The sequence below is a fragment of the Trachurus trachurus genome (genome assembly GCF_905171665.1).
Source record: "Trachurus trachurus genome assembly, chromosome: 6".
NCBI classification, from domain to species: Eukaryota; Metazoa; Chordata; class Actinopteri; order Carangiformes; family Carangidae; genus Trachurus; species Trachurus trachurus.
The window spans coordinates 18,354,106-18,378,348 of record NC_139897.1 but is presented as its reverse complement, the minus strand read 5'-3'; positions in this window follow the sequence as shown (position 1 = coordinate 18,378,348).

The following is a 24,243-nucleotide window of genomic DNA, read 5'->3' as shown; positions in this document are numbered from 1 at the left end:
CCATAATGCCTCCATCTCTGGTTGACATACTCACACAGGAGGCAGATAGTGAAGAAGAGGAAGAAGAGCAAGATGAGACCATTGAAGCAAAAATGTATGATGATGAAGAGAACTACTAAAATCAAGCTTCCTCTAGAGGAATTCTATAGGGGACATGTCCCTGGTTCCTACAGTAGTTAATGTTTGCAATATTTATTGCTCCTATGACCATAAGTTATTGCATTTCATACTAAATGGCTACATTTGGTGAAATTACTGTTTAGCACATGTGAATAAATCCTCCAATGTTCATTTCAAAGAGTGATTGAATTATTGCTCATGATAAGCAATAAGCACCATTTGTGCCAATACACTACTTTATGGACTAAAATCACAATTGAATAGGCTGATTGGATGCACAAGCATCTCAGCTATCCAGTCATACCCAATTCATGCAATTTTGTGACTGTTTATGAACACCCAGTGTGCAGAAATAGTCAAATACACCATTTTGTATATAGGCGGAAATGACATATTTGTAGGCTACTGCATGCAAATTATTGCATGGTTCTCCCCCAAAACTGCATTAGATTCACACAAATTAGGCATTTCTTGATAGGGGAGGCCTGTAGGTACCTATATAACTCATTTCCATTCACATACATCTAGGTGACCGGTCAAGGGACCATTTGAAAACATGTAGATGGCTGTTTTTCCCTCACAAAATTTTCATCTGACTCTGAAATCATTAGGTTTTTAGCTCCCTTTCTGACAAGGTAGCTTAACAAACTTGGTCACACTGGAAACCTGAGGTTGTCCCGAATACATTGATATCTCTATCTTTGGGCTCGCTCGAAATTTGAGCGTGCTACAGTCTTTGAAAGACAGTCTGACTGGCATTCCTGGCAACAATTCCACAGGTAGGGAGACTGGGGACAGTTGCAACAAGGGACGGTTGCAACAAGCCTTATTTCTCCAATCAGAAACATGCTAGAGTGATGACACTCACACTGCACATTCACAGATAGACCCTCTACCCACCAATAATAGAAAAGACATATTCAGCATCTGCTCCTGCTTGTACTGAGACAAAGTTGTTTTAAGGGTATGAAAGTAGCTTTTTTCATAAGCTGTATTTTTGTCATACTGTCCTGATCTTTTGTATGAATTAATCCAAACCTACCTAGTTTGAATCACTGTTTTGTTGACTATCAAATGACATGGTTAGCATGTGTCAGTGTCATTGTGTCTAGCTAGTACATGATGTTTTGTCATGACTGACAGGGTGGGGACGGTTGCAACAACTGCCATTTGAATATGGAAGCACTATGGAAATGCAAATGTATAAAATGAAACATTTTTAGCTTAAAATAGGCACAATATATCTATTTTTTCCCTCATGATGAACAGAACAGCCAATTATATTAAACCACGAGAGACTAAGATTTCAAAATGATTCTCCAGATAACTTCCTTTAATGGAATATGCAATTTGTAGTTGTATCTTATTCTATGGGACAGACGTAGCCACATATATTTTCCTTTGAAAATTAGAGAAAAGTAAATTTATTTGATGTCATACAGTGAATAAATCATCCAAAAGTAGAGTACATGTTTATAAAAGTTTTTTGTATTGCAAATACAGTAGTTCCATTCTTCTTGTCTCACACTGAGCTATTGAGTTTTATTACCACTGTTAACCTCTGCACATTGACTCGAGGCCTATGTTCTACGCAAAACAAAACTCCAACTGTTCTCTGAGAAATATTACTAAATAACTAAATAATACTATAGTATTATTGTAAGACAATGCATATTTTAGGAATACTTTGCTTATTGAGACAAAAATCAAAAGTTAATTAGTGAAATTTAATGTATGTTTAATATGTTGCAACCGTCCCTGATCCGTGTTGCAACCGTCCCCACGTTTGGGGTCAGTTGCAACGTCTGGATTCTTCCATTCAAATGAATATTGTGATTGATGTGTCATATGTAACCATCTTTAAATGGTATGACTAATTAGCTGACAAATGTATGTTTAATCTATAAAAGTTTGGTGAGCCTAGTCCAAATAGTCTCTGAGTAACTAAGAAAAATGTAAAAAGTGTTGCAACTGTCCCCAGTCTCCCCTATCATAGGGGTACTAAAACATAGCAAAAAACACATTTTGGACAGGTTTTGTTCCGGGGATCACCCAAATCTCTATTTTAGAGGTTCCAAGGATGCAAAAAATCCAGACTAGAAAAAAAAATAAGGGGGGTGCACGTGGACCCCTCCTGGGGCTCCTACTATTTTGGTACTGTGGGGCCCACTGTCCTTGCTCTGATAAACTCCAGCCTTAGCTCAGGGTGTGTCTCAGCTGCTCTAAAATATGCTGTGAGGAAGCTCCTTATTAAAAAGAAATATCTTGACCCCTCTGTCTTGTCAAATTTCCGACCAATCTCTAAACTGCCATTTTTGTCCAAGGTTTTAGAAAAATAGTTTTTTATTCAGCTGCAATCGTTCCTGCTTGCCCATGGCATTTATGAAAAGTTTCACTCAGGCTTTAAACCATTTCAAAGCACTGAAACAGCGTCATTGAGAGTCCAAAATGACCTATACTGTTGACCTGGGAAACTCTGCTGCTCTGTTTCTCCTCAAACCTAACAGCTGCGTTTGACACTGTGGATCACAGGACTCTATTATACTATTATCTCAGCTTGAACAGTGTGTTGGCATTACAGATACTGCTCTTTTATGGTTTCAATCCTACCTGACCGATCGGAGCTTTTCTGCTCATCTAAGGGAATTTGCCTCAGGCACGGCTCCCCTCACCTCCAGGGTTCCCCAAGGGTCCATTCTCGTCCCTATCCTCTTCCTGCTATGCATGCTTCCATTGGAATTGATTTTTAGGAAGCTTAATATTTCTTTTCACTGCTATGCAGATGATGTACATATCTTTTTACTATTAAAATCTAACTGTAAATATACTGTGCAACCACTGCTCGAGTACCTAAAAGATGTCAAATTATGGATGCAAAAGAACTTACATTTGACACATAGGTCAGTTCAGTCATAAAAACAAGCTTATTTCTGTTAATGATAATGTTAGCTCTAGCATTAGCAAAACAAGCAAATATCTCCTTTAAAGCCTCAGTATGTAGCATTAGGGTTAAACCGTTCAGATTCTAGATTGCAGCACTCACTCACTCACCCCTCCCGTCGGCAAACTGACGGTGGCCGCCGAAGACAAACACGTTCGCAAACTAACCCTAACACAGAATCGGTATGCATCACCTGTAACAGGACAGCAGTCTCTGTGCTCTCCAGCTGGTTCAGCTGCAGCTTCATAGCTGTCAGAGGAGCTGCTGTCTCACTCTCTTTAGCCTGGTCTTTGGCTGCACTTTGTATAAGAACAGTTCAACATTGCAAGATCTAGCTGCTAATGAATAGAATGCCTTTATTGTCCCATGGGGAAATTTGTTTTCACACACAGCAAAACACTGGCTCAGCTGCAGCACTGTGTGTGTTTTATAACGGCAGAAAAAAACAATAACAACAACCTCGATCATCCTCCGGGCACAAGCCTAGTCACAGACACTCAATAGAGCGTTTGAGCCAAGTTTGTCCACTGTCGCATACTGTATTCTACAGACTGTTTTTACTGACCTATTTGTAATAGAGTGGAAGCACCCTTCACTGTTTTGAATGCGTGTTAAAGGTGTGAAAGTATTTTGTATGGATGTCTCGTATGTATTGTCTTGTGTATGCAGTGGCTCCGAGCCCAAAACAAATTTCCCCTCGGGACAATAAAGTACAATCCAATCCAAGATGGCGATGCAAACATGGCCGCCTCCGGTGGGTGCACCGGCCACCTATGTATTTGTAAACAACTCATTCTGAGCTACGAGACAGCTTTCATTTGTATGTGACTGTGATTAGATTTTGATTTATGAGAGCAATATTTTATTTTTGCTAATAAAAAGCCAAAAAAGTTACACACTGTCCCTTTAAGGTACAGTAATGCTGCGTTCAAGACAACTCGGAGGTCGGAAATCCCAACTCGAAAATTCACGCTGCAGTAACTCGGGAGACAAAAAACATGGATACCTGAAGGAAGTTTGGCACATTGTGGCTCATAGCTGAATACGAAAAATAAATGCAGCAGTAAATTATGTTTATTTTGGAGGAGAGGAGATGTTACAGCCTTGATAACAGCCTTGATAACAGTTAAATTGTGGTCCTCGTATGTGGCGGAAATAACGTTTAACACCATCGCAGCTTAATATAAACGTATTTCATATAGGCTACTGCAATATTACACAAAAATATGCATTCAAACCTCAACAAATAACTTAAAATGTCTGAATTCTAACTGTTTAAGACGAGGGCTGCCATGTTTTGATGTTGTCGTGACGTCAAGTCGGAAAGTCGGAGCTCTGATGATACCAGAGTTTCCGACCTGTAATTTCCGAGTTCGACGCCGTTCAATTCATTTTTTACAACTCGGAGCTCGTTTTTTTCCGACTTCCGAGTTGTCTTGAACGCAGCATAAGACTGCAGGGATGTGCTCGTATAGGCAAAGTTGTCCCTTAACCCTGTAAGACCCAGTGTTGCAGAATTACAACAATTTTGGTTATCCCCAAAAAACGTCAATTTTTTTTATTTTTTTTTGGTTCAACCATATTAACATGATCATTGGGTCCTATAGTTTGTTCTCACAGTGCAATTGGATCCAACATTTGTATATAAGCACCCGCCCTCAGGTCAAGAAGTCACACAACCTCCAATTTTTTGATCGAGCAACATCCCTTCGATTCACTGGACTGGATTCATCTAATTCAAGTAAGTAAATTGCTTTGAATATTTTTTTTTTGTTTATTACAATGTCTAGAACATGAACATATATAGTTTTTGTGGAAAATATGCCCTACATTTTATTTAGAGCTTGTTTTATACATGTTGCAATATTACAACGCTGGGTCAGAGTGGTAGCCAAAACAGCCTGTTTTTGAGAGGAACTTCAATTGAAACTTTCACAATGTAACTTTAAACTACACATGATTTACACATTCTAGCCTTCAGCCTTATATTGGATTACATGTTTACATATTTTTATTGTATTAGAAACTAAAGAGCAAAGATATATTGCCATATTTAAACATTTTAATTAACTTAATTTCTAACCACCTTCAACACTCAGTATTTTCTCCTTATCACAGAATGCAGGACTTTCTTACAAAGAAATTCAGTTTGTGCATGTCTGCCCTTTGTCTTAGTCTCTATTGATAAGAAAATGTTCCTAGCAATTCATAGTCAAAGCAGGGATGCTCCTGGTGCATCTGTGGCATTGTCCTGGAACAGGTGTTAATGTTCATGGATGTAAGGTGTGGTTGTAAGCTGGAGGCTACATGCATTTCCTATTACGATGATAATCACAGTCTCCAATAGGTCAATAGGTACGTATTGTGTGACCAGTGAAATGTGTGAACAGGCTACTTCAGTGCAATTTGTAAACACCTCATAATGAAATCAGTCTCCCCACCACCCCATCTCTCCTGTTGGCCATCTAGAATCTAGTAAGCATGTGTGCTATTTGTATATACATTTGTTTCAATTTTATTTTTCCCATTTCAGAATGCCACCAGCAAGGAGAGATCATCGGTACAGTGTGCAGGATGTAACTGCCATCGTCCAAAACGAAGAGAGGACATGGGACATGTGGACATGGATTTCGACGACACTGATGCAAGTGACGAAGAATCAGATAGCGATGCCTGTGTGGACAAAGAAAACCAAGAACCTACTGATTGCCCAGCCAATGTGGACATTGAGCCCCAATCAAACAAACACATCATGCCCCGTGACAGGTGTCGCTGGCAAAAAAAAAATGACTTTATCAAACCAATACTGATTTTTCTGGTCCAGCTCTCACTGATGATGTCAACTCCCTCCTCACACCACTGCAATACTTCCAAAAGTTTGTGTCAGAAGACATGGTTCAAGCTCTGGCAACAAATACGAATGAGTACAGCATTCAAAAAGGTATAGGCCTACTAATACCCAAAGCAAGTGTGATGCTGTGAGACTGGGTTGGATGTCTGCCTCTGTTTTACAGAGGACAAGAACTGCTTCTGGGACTATCACTGTAAATAATATAAATAAATGTCAAAGTTCTTCTTGTTGGAATAAATGAGTCTTCATAACAACATGACTGAGATTATTATTCATGTTATATACTGGCTTGGGAAAAGCAAAACCCTGCAAATGAATCCTTAGTTCTGTATTGCTCTTCAGACAATGAGTGGAAATACAAGAGATTCTGCTCCCCATTAAGCCCAACGTTGCAATATTACAACATTTCCGTAAAACCTTACTAAAACATAAAATTTTTGAAAACACTCCATTTTCAGCCCCAAAGGCCTCCTACAACAACATCTGAATGGTTGAAAAAAATTTTTTTTGCGTTTTTCTATATTTGGGTTTTACAGGGTTAAAGCAACACTGCAGAGGTGTCGTCACCATATTGTATTACACTGATTCTTTATGCTACATTTAATTTCATATGTATTTGATATTCTATTATATTTAATCTTTTTTAATGTTGTTATACTGTTTTATTAAGTACAGTAACCATATTACAGTTATCAAGTAATATCTATATTAGGCAGTACATCAAAATTCAGTAACTTGATACACTTGTGTACATCAGCTAAGTTCATCACTGGTTGGTGTATTGCGTTTGCTAAGCTCTAAAACAAAGACTCTACATACTGTTGTGTAACAGTATGCTTTGCTGCAACTTGGAAGCACATACAGTATTTGAAGGTCAGGTCTTAAGAGGGAAAAATCATTCTAACTGTGCCAATTCATTAATCTAAGGCTCATTGCAGGAACAAAATCTGGATGATGAATGTCCAGATCAAAGGCTTTTGCACCCCTAAAGGCACGAGATTAAACTGAAGTAAACCTCTAAGTCTTTCAATGAATGCAACATATGCTTTTCAAATATATATCATCACCCTTCAGAAAATAATTTTGTTTGCACCATATTTTCTGGAGGACATTAAAGCAAAAGAGTATTAAAATGATTCCTGAGGGGCTACTGCAACATAGGTGGGACATATGAGGACAACATTAAATGAACAAAATATGTTATACAAACACGAAAAAAAGGACAAAAAAGGGAGAAAATGCAACGGTCAGGACAAAACAATGATAAAATTCCCATATAAAATCTTGTATGCATTTTAGAAAAACACAGATAGAGGAGCAAGTAGTGTATTGAACGTAACCTGGTTGTGTCAAATCTCAAATCCCTGTTGGCAATTAAATACTGAGATGGTGACTCCACTGTAGACTTGTTAGATGGTCTTTCAGCACTGTATCTATTGCCCACAATGTGCTGTGTCTGTACAATGCTGCTTTTCCTCTGTCCCTTTGTTTGGTCAGGAGGCTTTGTCAGAGTCCTCAGCCCTGGACTTGTTAGGTGTGATAATTTAGGGGGAAAAAGCTCAGAAAAGCAAAAGTCTTCTAAATCTTATTCTGAAAAACCTTGTGTAACACCTGGTAAAAGGAAGAACCAGTTATTAATGTAAAGTAAATAAAATGAAAACTTAGATGTGGGCCAGTACTCAGAAGCTTAGATTCGCTCTGGAGAAATGGGTGTGAGTAGAAAAGAAAACAAGAGGTCACTGTCATATGTTTAAAAAAAGTAAATAATCAAATTTATTCCAACGTGAATCGATTCTCTTCGTCTTTTCTTTCTTTTTCTTTCTCTTATCTCTTTCTTTCAGAATCACATATAACAACAACAATAACACATAAGACAAAATTGAAATACACAAATTATTCCCTCTTTTCCCTTACAAATCCACCTGTCAGGTAAGTATAATTTGATGTCTAATTCTTAGTTTAGTGCTAATTTAGTTATTATTTTAATTGTCTAATTTATTTCTAATTCTGTATTTTTAAATCCTATTTTATTGCGGATCTTACTGACAGGTGGTTTCCTTAACTTATCCCTCTCTCAATCAAAACAATAAACAAAGATAAATAAAAATAGTTACAACAGTAACAGTAGGCTAATGAATAGCACACAAAAAATAATAATATCACAAATAAAATAAAAAAATAAATCAACTTCTCTGACAGTCCAGGTTCAGTGGGGTTTGGCTCGCCACTTCAGTTCAGACTGTATTGTCCGACCATCTGAACTGAAGAATCAGGTAGTGGAAGTTGTCGATAAAGAAGGGGGTGATGAGGAGGATGAGGGTAACGATGAGGGGGTTGATGATGAGGGGGGATGATGATAAGGAGGATGATGATGATGATGGGATGATGAGGAGGATGATGATGATGATGATGATGAGGAGGGGTGATCAGGCTCACACACACACACAAGCTCCTGGCCTTGAAAATACACAGCCAGTATAGATAATTATTAAAACGCTAACTCTAAATTATGTTACCTTTTGATTATAACATTATTTATATTATTAATATTTCAAACAAACAGAAAAAATATATAGTAGGCTATTACATTCTTGAAACACTACAACACACCATACAAAAAGGCCAGTAACTGCCACCATCCTAACTGTTGCTTTGGAATGTTCAACCTCTGTTGCTATGGCGGCAGGTACTGCTGCTACTGGGTTTTTACAGTTAGCTAAAAAGTTGGTCTACTTTTGACAAAATAAACATTTCCACTCACCAAGTAGGCTATTTCTTTGAATTTTAGCAGCAGGATGTATACTGCTCCAGGATTGGTGTTGTTCTTCTCTTTTTTCCTTTCTCTCTATCGATTATTTTTTCGTTAATCTCGTCTCTGTCTCTGTGTCTCCAGTTGTCCCTCAAGTGCAGTTAGAGTGAGCATTCCGGGCTCACCCAGGCTTTTTATACAGGGACAGTTGTTATGGTTACTGCACATGCCTCAATTAATTATTATTTATTAATTATTTAATTATTTATTCATTTAAATAATGTAGCTTAAATATCAATTATTATTTATTTAATATGTCTAGTCATTTTTATCTATTTATTTAATCGGTCTAGTAACCGGGGGTTACACTCTCCCCTCTCAAAGGTGTGTACGTCCCGTTACACCTACTTGGCTGCTTAACCACAACTGACTGAGGGACATACGTACTTTGTAGTGTCTCTGTGAATGCTGTACTTAAGCCTTGAAAAAGTGACTGTACAATAGATACAAGGGGATTCCCCAATTTAGTGTAGTGCAGTCTGTCTGGTGGAGCTCTGTGTCTACTGGAATGTCTCTGAGGAGCATCTTGCACATCTTCGTCTGCTGCCACTCCAGTTACTTCTGGCTCGTCTGCTTCAGCACCACTTTCTTGTCCAGTTCCAGTTTCCTCTTCAGGTAAGTTTCCTCTTTCAGATTCTGTTTCTCCTTCAAGTCCTCTTCCAGGTAAGGTTTCTCTTTCAGGTTCTGTTTCTCCTTCAAGTCCTCTTCCAGGTTCTCTCTCAGGTAAGGTCTCCTCTTCAAGTTCTGTTTCTCTTCCAGGTTCTCTCTCAGGTAAGGTCTCCTCTTCAAGTTCTGTTTCTCTTCCAGGTTCTCTCTCAGGTAAGGTCTCCTCTTCAAGTTCTGTGTCTCTTCCAGGTTCTCTTTCAGGAATTTGTTCTATTCTGCAGGGATGCCAATTACTTTCCACAGGTGTTGACTCTGCATTCCAGTGCACTGCCACATCCTTGTCTGACTCATATCCATCCTCTTCTACATCTTGTTCAGCAGGATTCAAGCGAACTCTCTGACGTGTCCTGGGGCATGTGGCTGTTTCAGGTGGGGCTGACTGGTTCTCTGTTGCAGGGAGAAATCCACAGGGCAATAGGAGGTCTCTGTGTAAAGTTCTCAGGGGTCCGCTCTGGTTCTCTGGCTTTACGGTGTACACTGGAAGCTCACCGGCACGTTTTGTCACCACATGAATTGCCGGTTCCCACTTATCTGCCAATTTGTGTTTCCCACGAAGGCGGACGCTTCTTACTAGCACACGGTCTCCAACTTCAAGTGCAGATTCTGTGATGTGTCGATCAAATCTGGCCTTGTTTCTAGCAGCATTTTTGGCAGCATTGCTGGTTGCTATTTTGTAGCTCTCCTCCAAATGAGATCTCAAATTGCGTACATACTCTGAGTGGGATGTTTGAGGACGCTCTTTGAGTGGGACTCCAAATGCCAGGTCAATAGGCAGCCTTGGTTGCCTCCCGAACATCAACTCATATGGGCTGAATCCGGTGACTTCATTTTTAGTGCAGTTGTAGGCATGCACTAATGGTCGTACAAAGTCACGCCAATGCACTTTGTCTTGGTCTTGCAAGGTTCCCAGCATGCTCAGAAGTGTTCGGTTGAATCTCTCAACGGGGTTTCCTCTTGGGTGGTATGGAGTTGTTCTTACTTTCTTGATTCCGGCCAATTCACACAGCTCTTTGATGGTCTTGGATTCGAAGTCGGGCCCTTGGTCACTGTGTAAGCGCTCTGGGAACCCGTAGTGGATGATGAAGTTCTCCCAGAGACACTTGGCCACAGTACGAGCTTTCTGGTTGGGTGTGGGGACGGCGACTGCATATTTGGTGTAGTGATCTGTTATCACCAGGACGTTGCTCGTGTTGCTTCTGTCGGGTTCGATGGAGAGGAAGTCCATGCAGACCAGTTCTAATGGACGGGAAACTTGAATGTTTACAAGTTGTGCAGCCTTTTGAGGTGGTGTTTTTCTCCGTATGCAGCGGTCACATGTCTTGATCTTTGCTTCCACTTCAGCTGCCATCTTGGGCCAGTAGAATCTGGATCTCAGGAGGTCTGTTGTTCTCTCTATCCCCAAGTGACCCATGTCATCATGCAAACTCTTCATCGCCGTTACTCTGAGCTCTTTAGGCAGCACTAGTTGGAAGTTGGTATTATCTCCTTCTTTCCTTTTCCTGTAGAGAACACCTCCTCTCATCTCCAACCGAGGCCATTCTCTTAGCAGCAATGGGAGTTCAGGGAGCTCTTGTCGTACCGCTGATGGAGGATTCTGCCCAGTCTCTAATTGCAGTATCACTTCTCTGATGCTGGGGTCAGCTCTTTGCTTTTCTTTCAGGTCTTCTCTTGACAGGTGCTGGATGGTGGATGTTCCTTCTGCACTTTCCTCTTGCTCGTAGATGGCAGGGATGGCGTCTGCATGAATAGCAAGGGACTCAACTAGTGTGATGCAGGGCTCAGGTGACTCGTTCTCTGGGTCATGCCGGAATAGGTGACGTCCACAGACTGCCTGGATCACTTCAGGTTCCATTTCGATGAGGTTCTCATGCAGAGAATGACGTGTGATGAACTGCTGGACTCGTTCACGTTCTTTCTGTGACGCAGGATCGTTTGTTAGCTTTCCATGGGGACGTCTTGACAGACCATCAGCATCCAAGTTCTGTTTCCCTGCACGGTACTGGAGTGTGAATGAGAAGGTGGACAGAGCTGACAGCCATCGGTAACTTGTAGCATCCAACTTTGCTGAGGTGAGTATATAGGTCAGTGGGTTGCTGTCAGTGATGGCAGTGAAGTGATTCCCATACAGGTAATCACTGAACTTTTCCGTCACACTCCACTTCAGGGCTAGAAACTCCAGCTTATGTGCAGGATAGCGAGCTTCACTATGGGACAGGCCTCTGCTGGCGAATGCGATGGGTCTCATTTGTCCTTCTTGCTCTTGGTATAGGGCAGCTCCCAAGCCAGTGGTGCTTGCATCAGTGTGCAGGATGTAGGGGAGTGTAGGGTTAGCGAAACCCAGCACTGGGGCAGTGGTCAGCTTGTCGATGATTGTGTCGAAAGCATGCTGGCATGCTGGAGTCCAACGGTCATTAAAGGGCTCTCTTGGATTGTGATACTGCCCATTCTTCTCTCTTGGTCTTTTGGTCTTTCTCAGAGGTGGGTAGCCAACTGTTAGGTCAGTTAACGGTTTGACAATCCCAGAGTACCCCTGGATAAACCGACGGTAGTATCCTGAGAACCCTAGGAAGGATCTCAGTTCTTTTAAGTTCTTCGGGCTAGGCCAAGTCTTTAGAGCGCTGATCTTGTCGGGATCTGTTTCGACACCATTCTCGGATACGATGTGCCCCAGGTATTTCACAGACTTCTGAAAGAACTTGCACTTGTCCACTGACAGCTTCAGTCCGTACTCTCTGAGGCGGTTGAGGACTCGCACCAATCTTCTTTCATGTTCTTCTAGAGTCTCTGAGAATATGATGATGTCATCTAAGAAGACAATGGCCTCTTTCAGGTTCATGTCACCCATACACTTTTCCATGAGCCTCTGGAATGTACTGGGGGCGTTGGTAATCCCTTGGGGCATACGCTGGAATTCCCAAAATCCCAATGGACACACGAAAGCAGTCTTGGCTTTGTCCTCTTCCTCCATTTCTATCTGGTAGTATCCAGACTTGAGATCCAAGACAGAGAACCACTTGGATCCATGCAGCGCTGTGAAGGTCTCTTCTAGGTTGGGCAGGGCATAGGCATCTTTCACTGTCTGGGCATTTAATTTCCGGTAATCGATGCAGAGTCGTACGTCACCATTTTTCTTTCTGACCACCACGATGGGAGAGGAGAAGGAAGACTCGGATTCTCGGATGATACCTGCATCTAGCAGCTCTTGGAGATGTTTTCGGACAGCTTGGATATCTTGAGGGTGTATGGGGCGAGCTCGCTGCTTGAAGGCCGTCTCATCGTGGAGGTTGATGTGATGTTTCACTTTGTCGGTTCTTCCAAAGTCCAAGTCATGCTGTGAGAACACATCTGACATTGCTCTTAGAGTCTGCTCTATTCTCTCTCTCCATTCAGCAGGTATGGGGGAGTCTGCAAAGTTGAATGCAGGTGGGGAAACTTGTGGAGGTTGTAGCTGATCAGTTGAGGGATCTTTGGTCTTGTTCTCGCCTGCCCCAGGAAGCACTCGCTGTATGGCGTTGAGTTCAGCTAAGACACTTCTTGGTTGTAGGAGTATGTCATGCTGTGTCTCATTGGTCAGCACTACTGGCACTCTGTAGGGTGCTCTGGTTGGTAGGGTGAGCAGACCACAGGTGACCAGTATGCCCCCAGGAAGGGAGTAGGACGATGGAGGCTCAACTACTGCCCACTTCTCTGTAGATGCACTACGCACATTGGCTACTCCTTCCATCACCACTCTCTGTCCAGCTGGAATCGTTTCAGGTGAGTTTCCCTGCAGCCTCACTGATCCAATGTAGCTGTTGGATGTTTGTTTGTGTCTCAGTGCGAGGGTTTTCAACACTGCTCGGTAGCCATATGGGGTAGACTGATTAGGGCCGATGTCTGTCTCACTGTAGACGGTGTACATTACATCCAAGATGTTGGTGCCTATTAACACAGGTGACAGGGCCATAGCACGACAGTCTGGAACTACAAGGGCTAAGGTGGGTACTTCAATGTCTACACCCAGGAAACTCTTGGGGAATGTTACATTGAGCTGGATGTAACCAGTGTAGGGGACTATCTGGCCATTAGCTCCTTCTACCTCTAGCAGGTCATCTATGGGGTGAATGGTCTGTGAGGTCAGCTTCTCTTCATAGAATGACTGGGAGACAGTGGTTACTTGTGACCCTGTGTCTAATAGACAGCTACATTCTTCTCCAGCAATGATCACTTTTCCAGTACACTTGGTCCCTATTAATCCCTTTGGTAGGTGTCCCCGACCATGAGGAGAGGCTTGCTTCAGGCTAGCTCTTTGCTTGCCTTTGGGACGTTTCCAATGTTCTCCAGCTCCTATCAGTCCCTCGACCGGAGCTGATTCTAGTTTAAAGGCTGTGGGCTGGAAGAGCTGCCTTGGGCTTCCCACAGTAGCTGCCTTTCTTGTAGCTGTCTCCTCTTCACTGCAACCAAGGCTGGATTGGACGCTTCATTGCAGTTTGGTGCAATGTGTCCATCTTCACCACACCTGAAGCAGTACCAGGGTCTTGGCCTCTCATTCTGTGCTCTGACTGCTGAACGACTTGCCCCACCACGTACATTTGTTTCAGCTGGAGTAGGGGAAAGGGGAATCTGGGCTCTGAACGCTGCCAATTGACTTTGCAGCTCTGCTATTTGTCTCTTCAGGTCTTGCACATGGGGATCAAACTGGGGGGATTGGGACTGGGGTCTGGAGGTCTGGCGGTTCTGTGTCTTTTGTCTGGCCGTTTGACTTTGAAGCTCAGCCACTTGTTTCTTCAAGTTCTGGTTTTCACATAGAACATCTACTGTGGAATTATTCTGTTGCCAGGTCATGTTTGATTCTTCATGGGTGCAGTTACACTGAAGATGTGATGTAGCTCTTTGCTTAGGGGCTCCAAGGTGTTGTCTCATGCGGGCAGCTTTTACAGCCTGTCTGTCCTCTTCTGTGCGCAGGAGCAACAGGAGTACTGGGAAGGATGGGGGATTATATTTTCTCTTCTCTAGCTGGAGGCTGCTGAGCATAGTGTTGTCCCAGCAACCTCTACAAAACTGTCTCAGTAGGTGTTCATCTTGTTCGATGAAAGCTGCACCCCCTCTTTTCACAGCCTGGCTGAGAATCACCTGCAGTCTGTTCAAGTACTGGGAGGGTTTCTCTCCAGCATCTTGCAACGTGTTCATGAACTTAGCAAAGAGTTCTTCACCATCATCAACAGTGCCAAAAGCTGAATCCAGTAGCTGCACATAGTCATTGGGGGAAGCTTGAGGGCCTAACTGTTTGACTATGTCAGCTGCGGGGGACAGGAGACTCTCGAGTATCTTTCTCACTCTGTGTAGATCAGATATGGCTGGGTCTTTAAGCATGAGCTCGACGTTAGTTCGCCAGGTGTCGTAGTCTGCCTCGTTGTTGGGGTGTGGACACTTTCCAGAGAAGGATCGCAGCCTGACGGAGGTGTAGGCTGGGGAAGAAATGTCTGCATTTCTTACAACGTGCTCAACCACTACTCTCTGCACTTCAGGTGGATTAATGTCATCATCTCTGAAGGTGGGGTGTTTCTTTGATCCAGATGAGATGGGTGGAGTTACATGGCTAGCTGCATTGTGGTCCATGTTATGACATGTAAGCTGGGGCTCAGAGCGAAAGATTTCATGGTTGGCGGTCGTCTGTACTTGCCTGGTCATCATGGGAGCATCACCAGCTGACTGATTGGTAGAAAGAGCAGAGGTAGCTGGACTGAGCTTCGAGAGTTCTGTTGCAAGGACTTCTTCTAGTGTCTTGCCGGTCGTTCGTGCAACTGCCTGCAACTGTTCAAGGTAGTTCTCGGTGGTGGTGCTACTCACTTCATGTGTGTACACATCTGCTAGCAGTCTCAGATGGTAGTAGTCTTCTTCACCTTGGCGTGGAAAAGTGGCTGGTAGCAGCGACTTGAATGACTGTATTGCAGTGTAGTCAGTGTATTCAACCACTACATGTCCATGAAATTTACTGCTTGGAGCATCTATGCTGACAAATCTAAAGATAGAGCCATGTTGACTCAGGTGTTGAAGTAATTCTTTGTCAGATTCTGCATCAGGGGGTCCACTAATTATAACAGAATTCTGCACTTTAATTTCAGCAGATTTAATAACCTCCATTGTTGTTGTTTTTGTTATACAGTGACCTCACTAAAGCTACTCGACAAAAACCCAATTTCTCCTGGCTGTGCTCGCCAATTTGTAACACCTGGTAAAAGGAAGAACCAGTTATTAATGTAAAGTAAATAAAATGAAAACTTAGATGTGGGCCAGTACTCAGAAGCTTAGATTCGCTCTGGAGAAATGGGTGTGAGTAGAAAAGAAAACAAGAGGTCACTGTCATATGTTTAAAAAAAGTAAATAATCAAATTTATTCCAACGTGAATCGATTCTCTTCGTCTTTTCTTTCTTTTTCTTTCTCTTATCTCTTTCTTTCAGAATCACATATAACAACAACAATAACACATAAGACAAAATTGAAATACACAAATTATTCCCTCTTTTCCCTTACAAATCCACCTGTCAGGTAAGTATAATTTGATGTCTAATTCTTAGTTTAGTGCTAATTTAGTTATTATTTTAATTGTCTAATTTATTTCTAATTCTGTATTTTTAAATCCTATTTTATTGCGGATCTTACTGACAGGTGGTTTCCTTAACTTATCCCTCTCTCAATCAAAACAATAAACAAAGATAAATAAAAATAGTTACAACAGTAACAGTAGGCTAATGAATAGCACACAAAAAATAATAATATCACAAATAAAATAAAAAAATAAATCAACTTCTCTGACAGTCCAGGTTCAGTGGGGTTTGGCTCGCCACTTCAGTTCAGACTGTATTGTCCGACCATCTGAACTGAAGAATCAGGTAGTGGAAGTTGTCGATAAAGAAGGGGGTGATGAGGAGGATGAGGGTAACGATGAGGGGGTTGATGATGAGGGGGGATGATGATAAGGAGGATGATGATGATGATGGGATGATGAGGAGGATGATGATGATGATGATGATGAGGAGGGGTGATCAGGCTCACACACACACACAAGCTCCTGGCCTTGAAAATACACAGCCAGTATAGATAATTATTAAAACGCTAACTCTAAATTATGTTACCTTTTGATTATAACATTATTTATATTATTAATATTTCAAACAAACAGAAAAAATATATAGTAGGCTATTACATTCTTGAAACACTACAACACACCATACAAAAAGGCCAGTAACTGCCACCATCCTAACTGTTGCTTTGGAATGTTCAACCTCTGTTGCTATGGCGGCAGGTACTGCTGCTACTGGGTTTTTACAGTTAGCTAAAAAGTTGGTCTACTTTTGACAAAATAAACATTTCCACTCACCAAGTAGGCTATTTCTTTGAATTTTAGCAGCAGGATGTATACTGCTCCAGGATTGGTGTTGTTCTTCTCTTTTTTCCTTTCTCTCTATCGATTATTTTTTCGTTAATCTCGTCTCTGTCTCTGTGTCTCCAGTTGTCCCTCAAGTGCAGTTAGAGTGAGCATTCCGGGCTCACCCAGGCTTTTTATACAGGGACAGTTGTTATGGTTACTGCACATGCCTCAATTAATTATTATTTATTAATTATTTAATTATTTATTCATTTAAATAATGTAGCTTAAATATCAATTATTATTTATTTAATATGTCTAGTCATTTTTATCTATTTATTTAATCGGTCTAGTAACCGGGGGTTACACTTGCCTTACATAGAAAACTGATTTAGAAATCACACAGGTGCCACACTTCAATAGAAATCACGTATTAAGCACACAAAATGAAAATTAAAACATAATATCAGTGAACATAGAACAGAACCATTCATTAATCATTCATTCAGTCATTAGTTTTTAAGTTGACTGTCATAAACAAAGTCACCATAGCAAAAGGCTCTAAATGTGCTTTTGTGGCAACTTTCTCTAAATGGAGCAAAGCCTGCGAGCTAATTCAGGCAGCCAACTCGAGCTGCGCTGTGTCACTCTCATGACATCATACACACACCCTCTCAATTAGGCGATCTATTTAAAATGGGTGATTTACCCATCATCCTCTTTGCTCGTCTATGACACAGCAGCATCTCACAGCTCTACCCCATTTTCTGCCCCACCACCACCCCAGCATCCACCTGTAGGCTCCGGGTCAAGAGTCGCTCATCACTCCCATATACTTTAATGAAATCCTATTCTCAGGGAGTGATGAAGTCGGAGCCTTGACGCCAAACTCAAATGTATAATGAAGCTGCAATAAACATTTTTAATCGTGAGTTGTCTGACTGAACTCCTCTTCGTGGTTTAAAGAAAGTGGTTTTAAGAAATGTTTTTTTTATGTAGTGTCAAAATGTAAACTTGTACTATTTGTACCATCAATATCATTATGGTGCATTTATTGCTCCTGAAGAGTTCTGTTGTCTGTCTATATTTGATCTGAAGGAGCACTGAATATTCTCTGGTGGTCCAACACATTACTAAGACAATTAGCTTCATATTCTCTCAGGCATCTCCCATCTATAGGTTCTTAATGGCATATTGTAAGAATTCACTTACAGACTGTAGCCCTCCAACAGTCAAGACCTTTATTCATGCATAAGGTTGTAATGAAAATTGGATTTCAGTTTTTTTTTTAGCGATCAATGTAAATTTCTGGTTATATAGTAATATCTCCCTTATGAATCTAAGATGCAAAACTTAATTTGGCAAATGCAGTCTACATTACTATTGCCCTTTTTGCTTGAACACAAATCATTACATATGATTACATAAAATTGCACTTTGTTGGCTCTCACCACACACCACCACTTCCAACACAGGAAATTGGCCTAATTCTGATCTGCAATGTAGATAAGCGTGGGTAATAATGTAATGTAGTTGTAAAATGTTTTTTTTCTCCATACTAAAAGTGCATGAATCAGTAATGAAGCACAGCATTGCTTGTGTGCCCAAACCCATTAACACAATGTCTGCCTCCCTCAACATAAACTGGAAATATTCAGTCATTATTTTAATGTGTTTCCAGCTCCACTTCCATTAATATTCAACTTCTTCTAAGAAGGTTCTGCTTATCTATATCTGCTTTCACAAACTGACTAGACTGAATATAGCCCGAAATTATTCTCATTATGTACTGATGATAAACACAAAAACAACAACAACAAATATAATGTATTTGTAACTTCCCTTTCGAAACATCTGTTACACTGACTATATAGTCATGAGTTTCACATTTTGTGCCATTCTGTTTCTGCTTGGTGGTGAAGCTGTCAGGTAAAGATTAAAAAGCTTGTTTTGGCCCTTCTGTCTGGATAGGTCGCTTAATGCAGGGCAGTGTGGGTAATTATACTGTACACTCATTCCACTGTGAGCTGATACATCTGTTCAAGTTCTACTCTCTCAGAAAATACTACAAATACAGATTACAAATTGGGGTCATGGACTTTTAGTGTGAATGCTTTCCCATTGAAATTAAGTGGAAATTCAGTATGAAACTCTTTTCTTGGCTAACTGATTTTTGCCATAAGTGAGGCTCAAACAAAGAAAGGCAGATCTCTAGAAATGCAGAAAATCCCACAGTTGTTTTCTCTTAGCAAGATAGAGAAGAGTTTGGCAAGACGTCAGTGTTAGCTGCCGCAGGCTTTGTTCAGCAAAAGAAGCTTTACATTTCCATAACATTATACCCCTTGAGACAGACTGTACAATAAATGTAATGCTGCATCACAGAACAAACACAACACAAATTGAAACACGCATAGACAGAATGTGTTGCCAGGAATGTAACAGTAAATCAACTCACTAATGACAAGTTACCTTTGTACTTCACTGTGCAAAAAAAAAAAACCTGTGAAAAATGTTTTTTATATATATGCTTTATCTCACTATCAGAGAGACTAGTATACATGACAAACACCTATAAAAACATTGCTAGGCAGGGACATGACCTCATTAGCATCACTCAGATCAGATGATCATTAACTGACTAACTGTAATGAGCTAAGCAGTAATTTTTTGGCCAGTGGCCATTGCTGCAATGCAAGCTGATTAAGTTTCACCATGTCACAATTTTCATGATATTAAATATACATTTCCCTGTCTAGTGTGTTCTCATACTGCAGAAAATACAGTTGCTTTCACTTTGTTTACTCTCCGTCCTGCTTTTGCCCTACCTAATAGGCTATAACAAGAATTTCTAATTGGTGCAGAAAAGCTGCTATAAATGGGGCAATTTCATGAAAGTTAATAGTTAATAGTTAGACCAAGAAGCAAATACCTCTGACTAAAATAACAATACAAATATTTTTGGACAGGGGCCACCTGGTAATTCCATCTGGTTCAGATTGTAGATCTGCTCCACAATCAGGTGTAACACTGCTGTTAGGGCATTATCATAAGTGATGTCCCTCTACTGTAGCCTATTGCAAAACATCAGTTTAAATAACACATTTTAAGGAATTTGCCAATACTACCTCTTCATATTCCTTGACTGGTGCATTTTCCCTATGTTCATTTGTAGGACAAGCACACCCACAGATTGGTGACAATTAAGTAAGCTAATATCACACGAGAGGGAGTGCTGTGGCCTCGTGCCTACGACTGAATCACATCAGTGCTGATATAGCCTACAGTACAACAGCACAACCTCGAGTGTGATATTGCTTTTAACAGTTCCATGAGCACATTTTATTAGTTAACAGTAATAAGCTACAAGAGATTGTGATTTGTTTGTTTATTTAATCATTTATTTGGCTCCGCCAACACAAATAGTTCCTACCTTACTTGGAGGAACAGCAGTTCTCTTAATTAATTGATAAGTGTCTTTTTGGAGCAACAACACTTATCATATGACAACCAAAACTGTTTGAAAACCATGGCACTACAACTATGCAAATAAAAGGGATTGAACAGGAGATGATATAAGGATTGAAAATCTACATAAACTATATGTTGAAAAAAATACTACATATTAATAATCAAAAACAAACAGAAAAGGGGGGTTAGAAGGAGAGAAAAAAAGAAGATAAAGTACAGTTTAACATGGGCTACAGCTATTTTACTCTTTTTTTTTTACTCACTAATGTAACACTAATGGGAGTGTTGAATAAACAGTAACTATTATAAAGCTGAGAGTGATAGCAATTTAACAGATTCAGAGTGTGAATGTATATACTGTAGCCTGTGTTAAAATGATATGTCATAAAAAGGGCATCAGCAATATATTTAAACATAATTTGTCGATACATGTGTTATGTGTGGATGCTGCTTCCTTGTGGGAAAATTGTGATCCCTACGTGCAAAAGATGGGATCTTCTACCCAGTCTGCAGCATTGTCCGAGGAAAACTAATTAACTGATGCATTCCATTTCACCAGGGTCTGGGGAACCATCCATCACACCAAGGGGGACAAACAAAATACAGTACTCATGTAAATTAAAGTGCCGGAGAGCCTCTGGCTCAAGCAAGATCATTTTCATTCATTTATTAATTTATTTCTTTCACAACTCTTTATCGATGAGCTGACAGCTAGCACAATGAGCTCAAGGGGAAATGTTGGGGCAATGTCTGTGGCTGAAGATGCAGAGAAAATGTTTCTCTGTATTGTATTCTCCCTGGGATCAAGGGGCAGTGTCACATACCGCATGATATTGTATGTGATGGTATGTGTCATTGTCCTTAATTACCTTTATCAAGGACACTTTGATGTGTTTGGTGCTGTGCTGAAGACAACTGAAACAGCAGCACTGTGAAGTATACACAAGTCACTTTATCCTATACCCTTCGAAATGAAAAAAAAATCCATGTTTACAAGATCCTCACTTTACCCTGGTTGTCTCTTCAGTCAAAAACAGGATTTGCATGTTTTAGGAAGAAGAGATGAAAAATCTGGATTATACTGAGTTAAGCCTATTAATGTTGAAAGCTATAGTTTTGTAATAAGATGGATGGGCTAAGCTTTGCCTTCAGTCTGTTTCTGTGAGATTGTAAAGGTAATCTAAACAAGACACTTCAGGTGATTAGGAGCATAAACTAAACATCTATTCATACAAGATACCCTCCAACTATAGAAAATCCTGAGGTATACCTCTGGCTAGTGAAATGTAAATATGATGAGTGGATCTTGCAGGGTGGTTTAGATTCACTTGTCTAACCGGTTCAAGGTTTTAGATATTTTTTGATATTTCTATATTTTATTTGCCTATGGATATTTGAATAATAGAACGAGTTTTAGAAATGAGGCACTTGGTTTTTGACTTTTGATTAGGGCAATTTGAAATGAAAATGGACATGATAATGGGGTAAAGGAGGTCATACACTAATCAGAAAGTTGGGGAGAGAGAGAATGGGGGAATCGACACGCAGTAAATGTTAACCGATACTGTATTTTGTTATTGTTCTGTAAGGTGAAAAAGAGGCTTTAAAATACTGTTCCTCTCCCACCTTCACTACAGGGGGAGCACAGTTCTGGTGGATGCTGAGCAGAGGACTAATGCAGGATAGGTCGGAAATCCTGCAACAGATGCCATCAAAGAAGTGAAATGCTTCCTGGCAGACCCTCTCTCTTCTCCAGACATTCAGAACATTTGGTGAAAATTTTAACAGATGGTATATATATGAAGCTTACAGGAAACCAGATTATGTATCATAGTGATGTCATAGCAGTATCAAGTTGAGTATATTTTGATAAATAAATAAATAAATGAATAAAAGTGAAATTATTTGTCATTGATTCCAAAAAGCAGGATTATTATGGTCTGTAAAGCAATGTCATTGTACTGTTACATCCCTATGAGGCAAATTCTGTTTGTTATTTAATGGGATATTTTTAAGTATCCTACTAATGTCATGTTGCATGTTACATCTAGATTTGAGCCTTATTTACTGTACAGACAGTAAGTCGGCCTTCACGCATTCACAGAATCTATGGAATCCATACATTCATTGGATGACAAAACAAACTCTTGTTGCTGAAGTGCTTCGTCAATTGTTCAACCCATGCAAATTGCATCACATACACAATGGTTAAAAAAACAGCATTATTTTGTAACAGTGTCCCCATCTTTTAATTTTTATTTCTGCATTTTAATTTAAAATTGCATTTTAATTTATGACACTTCATAATGACAAGACAAATTACACACAAGTGAGAGAAGATCCACAACACAAGGGAATAATAGCACTTTCAAGGCCATAACTTTTAATACAACAAAAACATAATGGAAAAGATTTTAGACAAAGGCGCACTATCATAATCAGTGTTATTCACCATGGTTCATTACATGTACTGTATTATTTGCTAGAATGAGTTACCATGGTAGTCCTGCAAATGAACACCAGAGCTGTCACTCAGTGTGCCACCTTGGCTGAGAAATGTCCAAGCAGAGGCCTAGCAGGTTTCTTCAGCTGTTGGAATATGACTAAATCTTCCCTTATCTTTCTCTCTAGGGTGACCAAGTGTGTGTATGGAGAAGCATGCACAATATTAACAAACTGGGGTGGACTGGAGTTGAAATTTAGCCCAGGAGCTTGGTTTGGAGAGGCCTTTTATCCAATCGCACAAAGGACGCAAGTGGAACCGTAATTTTTTCTTTTTCTTTTTTAACGTTTATTTTTGGGGGCTTTTTCACCTTTAATGGACAGGGCAGGAGAGTTGAGAGAGACAGGAAATGGGAGGCAGAGAGGGGTGGGTGGGGGGGAGTAGAGCGTGTTGTACATATGCTCACACTTGCCATGCAACTCAAACATTATGTTCCTCCTCACTCCTATATGACTGGCATTATCCTGTCCCTATGCATCGACTGACACTGGCCTTGTCAACTAACAGCAACAATGATAAACTTTATAGCACTTTTGCAAAGAAATCAGTGTTAGAACACAAATAGAATATAAAAATCAACAACATAAGAAAAGCACCACACACACTGTAAGTTAATTACTCACTTTAATGTATTTTTCTTGATAATATCAAATATTATCTTTTTAACTTTGTCTCCTGGAATGTTTTCTTTTGCAATAAAGAAATCTGTGCGTTTGTGTAATGGGAGCAGCAAAATTGTTACAGGAAGGAATTTTTTAACTGCTCATTTATTTGTGTCATTTAATCACACAACGTTTTTTTTTTAACTTTATTGTTTAGAAGGCACACTTAGAGTACAGCACACGCTCATTTATTACTCCCATGTGGAACTGCAATATATTAAATAAAATCCGCATTGAACATCATATCTTATCATAACTGTTGCAGGAATGCTGTTAAAGGGCTTTTCCAGGCATCATGCATGCAGGGTTTGACTGCAGCAACACCAGTGGTCTTTATCTCTACACTTTTCACAGATCTATGCATTAAAAAGGATTTTGTCCAGGGCAATTATTACTGGTAGAGGCAAATGCTAGAAAGAGAGATGAAGTGGAACAGAAACTTGAGACAACATTGCCCAGAAGGGGTAAGCTTGAGAGGGAGATTTTGAGTGCAGCGAAAAGCATAGAGAGTGAATGAAAAAGAGTTTTCAGCTGAGACCAGCAGCCAGTATAAGTCACTCTGTCATTTGGTCAAGGGGGTCCTGAGAATTTTAAAGCACTTTATTGAACATGGCATAATTGGACACAGCTGCAAGACTCTATAAGCCTTGTGGTTGCCTCGTTTTATGTGTACTTCCAAAGCTGATGCATCCATGCAACCTGGGGTTTTCATCTTTATTCAGTGCAGCACTGAGCTAAGCTGACGTATTTAACTAATTTACGATAAGCTGCAACCAGGTTATCGCAAATTACACACCTCCTGTAATTATTTCATGGGTAAAGTAACTGAAAGAACAAATAACAATTGCAAGCAGTACAAAGCTGAGTCATAGAA